Genomic DNA, 6000 nt, shown 5'->3' with positions numbered 1-6000 from the left:
CTCCAACATAATTGTAATGTAATTGTAAGCAATAGATATGACCACCTTGAGGAGGATGGTCCAGTGCTCAACAAATAAGGCAAAATATGGAAAATGCAATAAAATAAGGTAATAAAATAACATAAACAGAAAGGAGAGCTCGGCGAGAATGGATGACAGAGGATACCTTGATAATGATGGATAAAAGAAGGCAACGAAGGGGTAAAAACGAGGATAGATATAGAGCTCTGGATAAAATTATTAAGAGGGAATGCACAAAGGCAAAGGAGAAACGGATGGATGAGATTTGTGAGGGGGCGGAAGGTTTGAATAGAAGGGATCTTTAAAACAAATGAAAAGCGATAAAGCAACAGGTGATGATGGAATGGCAGCAGAGATGTTGGTAGCTCTGAGAGAATATATCATTGATATATTGATGGAAATAGTGGATATACTTCGAGTGCAATAAACACCGGACTATTAGTACCCTGAGTCAGATCACAACAATAATATTAAGGATTGTTTTGAATGGAATAAGAAATAAGATATTCCTAGAAATTGGCAATTAACAATGTGGTTTTATGAGAAATAAAGGGAAAATAGATGCAATTTTTGTTTTGAGAATGTTGATGGAAAGAGCAATAAAAGTGAAAAAGGATGTATATGTAAGTGCTACATAAGCAGAATATATGGAATGTTATTCCATATATAAAAAAACTATAACTATGATTAATTAAAAACCAGTGACCCAAGAGGTCAACCATTTGTTTCTTGCAGGAATGTGATCAGACCAGATATGATAAAGTAGGCTAAGATGACGTATTGTAATCAGTCAGTGTCTAGTTGACGTCACCTGTGGTCATTCGTTTGTTTTGAAAACAGTAGTCCAAGCTTCCTGCTTGAGACAACCACCGTGACCTATAGCTCAAACGGCCTACGTGACTTGTAATCTATGTCATCTGTGTGTATGTTCGTATGTTCGAGCTACTGTCTGCTTCCTTTATAATTTGTAAACGAGATTGTAGTCAGAATTCAATCGGCCATCATCATTGGCAGACCTGTACAAATTTACCTGATCTTCATCATGTAATCTCAGAGAGTAGAGATATTTTTGCACTTCGTGTTTTCTACTAGAAAGCTCACATCAGAAAGAAGATATTGAATGAACTTAGAAATTATCATCATGAGTATCATCATGAGTTTGAAACATCTCCGTCGTCATAACCAAAGAATCTCCGTCGTCATAAGAACCAAAGAAGAAATATTGACTTCATAAATTATTCATCGAAATCCAAGACACTCCAATGAGTATGAGAAGTCATAACAAACCGACCTTAGCATAAAATTATCGCAGGTCTAAATAACCTCACAGGGCGCCTTATTATGCAAAGGCATGAGCCCTATATAATTGATGGCAGCCTACAAAAAGAACTCTTCAACGTCTTCCGAAGAATAACCAGGATAATGAATAATGTATCATATCAGAAGTCAACAACGACGAAAGCAAGAGATTCTTCAAGCAACTTAGTATCATCGTTTAGTGAGCGTCTTCAGCAGTGCATACCTTCAAGAAACAAAACTGACGTGTCTGCTTCCTACGGCAACGCAAGCTTCATCCTAACCGTAAGAGATGTCTCTCATTAGAATCATTCAAGAAAACATCACTGTTTATTGAGCGTTTCCAGCACTTCAAGAAACAAACCGGACGCGTCTGCAGCATTGGATCTTCAAGGACACGAATCAACCAACAAACGAACAACACGCACGGGGGATACTCAAGCCAAAACCAGGGTCATCCGCTAAACAGAGTAAGGCGACCAAGGCCGTGTGTCGTTATTGAAACGCTGTGACTTCCCACAAAATCAAGCTAAGTACAATCCTTTTTTATTCATTAGGAGTAACTGTGTTTTTCCTTTGCAGGTCGAATTTCGTTATTCCTGTGGCTGAAGTTACGAGACATTCTTAATCTTACTTTTTTACAGAAATGATCTACATCATTGGGACTTCGCTACTGCAACTTTTTATCTTTGAGTTTCTGTTTCCAGAAGTTCTCCTGAAATATCATAATCATATACTGTGTTAATTTTAATTTTATAATTTTGGGTGATTATTAATTCTGTACGTAACAAATCATATTAAACATTGAATATGCGTTTACGCAGTGGACGTCTGTATTTATACAGATGTATGGATAGGGTCGTTAGGCACCGTAGTGTTAAGAACACACACAAAAACAAGTGGAACACCCATAGAAATCTGGATAAATTAGAGGTAACACTATTTCAGGTCAGGACAATGAAGGCTCCTTTGCAAGGTCCCGATGGCAGTTTTAGCCTTGAGTTTTTTTAGTTATATGTGTAAAAAATCGAATCTCTATGACTCAACTTAACTTTTAAAAAATATGGCTGGATTGCAAGGAATAACATGTCTGTAAAAACTTTCGTTAGGTTAACATAACATTCATATAAACAAATTAACAAAATATGTCTAAATGTGCTGACCTGGATACCTCACTATTTCAAATTTTAGCAAAGAATGAAAGTAAACCACAGCAAGTACATATAGTTAATAATAGCGCAGTAGAGATAACTTGTCTTAATAGTAATCGCTGAATTCATAATAGTTCAAGTCATTCTTACGTTCGTTGCTTTATACGTAACCAACAACAACAGAACGCTAAAAACACGCAATACGTTGCCAATGATAATAAAGAGAAGAATCCTAATTATTATAAAAAGAAACAGGGAAACAGTAGCCCTAAAAATCAGAAACAAACAAATCGTGCTTCAGCAAACTTGGTTACTGTGTCATCTAGTAAAACGGTCAGGGTCAGTCAAATCTGCTGAGTGTTACAAGCAGAGCACATTCCACATAAGCGACTTTAGTGGAGGAGGGAGAGCGATATTGGATCATTCATGCCAATACCTTTTTGAATTAAAAAGGAATTTTCCTATGAATCACACGACTGTATCAAGTAATCAGAGCAGGTTCTCGTAATTTTAATACAATAAGTTATTATAAGTAGTGGTGGATTACACCTGACTGTACCTGCCGTAAAAATTAGAACATCAGCCATTTACATTGTTTATATTCCTTTAGCCCACGTAATATCCTGTATTTACGGACTCACCGTTTGTTGTTCGAACTTCCCTATTGAGAAGTCCGGAGTATGGTTCAGTAATTGGCAATAAAGGGTTAATCGTCGTAGCGTAACGCAGATTCAGTACAGGGCGGATAGGCGCTTACAGATACCTCTATAGTTATAAAAAACATTGATCTGTATCTAGTGTAATTGTAAGATATCCATCTATGGGTATACAAAACATTATCTTACCTCCTGCCAAATAAGGCATGTTTATCAAAGGAAAATTCTATAAACCTTCTAACACATTAAAATCCGTGTTGGAGAAAAAGAGACAGTTAATCAAATAATAACTTATATAGAGGAACCAATCACTTGTCTCATAAATCGTGATATTGTTCAAGCGACCCAACAGAATTCTCCCACACCCGCAGTCGCAGTTTGCACACAAAATCTCGAGACGCATGCACCCTCGAATGTCTTAGTGCGTGTAAATTGACTTTGCTGGGATCTGAAATTTTAATCCTTCCCGACACTCTGAAATATAACGATTTCCGCGAACAAAGCACTATACACGGTTGACTCACGACAAGAAGTTAATCTAGTGATCCACAAAACCTATATATATCGTGGATATGGAAGTTACAAATATCGCATTTTTTACAGTTGCTAAATTTAATCACGCCCGACCAGTTGTGGATGAATCCCTCTTATACCCTATCTAAAGTAATATCCGTAAAGTCATTCAAGCAGAGGTGATTCAGCAGAAATTATTTTGATCATTTATCTGAATACCAGGATGTTTCTCCACTAGCGAGTGATCTCTGGAGGAAAACGGATGTCATTGACACAAAATACAGTCTAAGGACAAACATAAAGCTATATACATACCTTTGTATAGACTCCCAATGAAATTTTAAAATAAGAGATAAATGACGAAGTTGAAAAAATGTTAGTAATAGGAGTCATTAGGAAATCAAATAGCCCATATAATTTTTCCCTTAAACGTCATGCCTAAAAAAGATCGGACTTGGTGTATCTCAGTAGATTTCTGTTGTTTAAACAAGGAAACGATTCCTGATCGTTTTCCAGTGCCATGTACCGACGATATCTTATCTTTGTTAGGTCAGAATAAATTTTTCCCCAGCTTGGACTTACTTAAAGGCGTTCACCAGATACCATTAGCTGTGTGAGGTACCTCATACACCGCCTTCAGCACACTCAGGGGACATTATCAATTTTTACGTATACCTCCGGCTTACGTTGCGCCCCAATTACATTCACCAGAATGATTAATATAATCCTTGGAGACTTTTAGGGGATACCCTACATGCCTATATGGTTGGTCTTGTAATCTTTTCTAATACCTTAGAAATACATTCACATAAACTAGAGCTAGTGCTACAGAGACTAAGACAAATAATCTCAGAGTAAAATATCTAAATGTGAGTTTTAAAACCGAACATGTTTATTTAGGTTTTATGTGCCTAGTCAAGGTCTTAAAGTAGTCCATGGTAAGGTGTTGGCTATTCATAACTTTCTGGTACCTATTAACAAAATAGGGGGATACAGCACTTTTGCGTTGTAGTGGGTATTACTATCGTAAGTTTATATGTAACTCGTCAATCACAGCAGCTCCTTTAACAGATCTTACGAGGAAGGGCGTAGATTTATTATGGTCTGAAAAGCATCAACAGGCGTTCTATATCTTAAAATTGGAATTATGCAGCTCACCTATCTTAAAAATCTCTAATTTAAATAAGGAATTTTTTTTATTGCAACAGACGCCTCAGACTAAGGGGTAAGAGCGGTACTACTTCAGCAATATGATAAAATGATATTGTTATACAATAAAGTTTGTTCATACTTACCTGGCAGATATATATACGTATATAGCTGTATTCTCCGAAGTCCGACAGAATTTCAAAACTCCCGGCACACGCAGTGGTCGGCCAGGTGGTTAGTACCCATTCCCGCCGCTGGGGGCGGGTATCAGGAAACATTCCAATTTTCTATTCAGATTTTCTAATGCCACTGTCCCCTGAGGGGAGGTGGGTGGGTACTTGATTATATATATCTGCCAGGTAAGTATGAACAAACTTTATTGTATCATAACAATATCATTTTGTGCATGAAACTTACCTGTCAGATATATATATAGCTGAATCCCACCATTGGAGGTGGGAAGGGACAGAATAGAATGATTTTAGGAAACAAATTGCATGCAGATGATTGACATCTTGGTTCCATACCTGTTAGCATAGCTGACTTCGTGATTACTGTCACCCAAGTCGGCTTTTGCTTTACTGTATAGCTGGTGAGATCTAGATGATCTGTCAACGGGAGCGTGACCATCAAGTGACTAGACCATATTGACCATACTATGAGGGCTAAGAAGTAATATATATCACCACCTGACCAACCTAGCCAAAGTTAAGGATGTTTAACTAAAGCTTAAGAATTGAGAGTCCGCCACTGGCGGCGACCTAACAACTATAATTAACAGCTCTTCCTAACCATTTTCTACAGGATAGGATGAGTGGTACTTCTTGCCCCCAAAATTGTGTCTGCGGACACGTATGGGCCCTAGCGAGCAGCAGATCTCATATGTCGTCTTCACATCCCGCAGGAAGTGTGAAGCGAACACAGAGTTGCTTCGCCAAAATGCGGCACTCAGGATGTTAATGAGTGCCATGCTCTGTTGAAATGCCTCCGAGGCCGCGCCCTCACCTCGTGAGCATTTACTTTAAAAGGTTTTAAAACCTCGTCCAACCATGACGAATGAGCCTCTTTGAAAGAGCTACTTAAAAGGATGCCAGGGCGTTCTCTGACATGGGCAAGTCTGGTCTTTTACTGAACACCTCAGATTGTCCAAAGGACCTCGACTTTCTTTTTAGTTTTATCTAGATAAAACTTGAGAGCCCTGACAGGGCACAGGA

Source organism: Macrobrachium nipponense, chromosome 16 (genome assembly GCF_015104395.2).
Source record: "Macrobrachium nipponense isolate FS-2020 chromosome 16, ASM1510439v2, whole genome shotgun sequence".
Lineage (NCBI taxonomy): Eukaryota > Metazoa > Arthropoda > Malacostraca > Decapoda > Palaemonidae > Macrobrachium > Macrobrachium nipponense.
The sequence above is the reverse complement of the archived record's forward strand: the minus strand, read 5'-3'. Positions refer to the sequence as shown.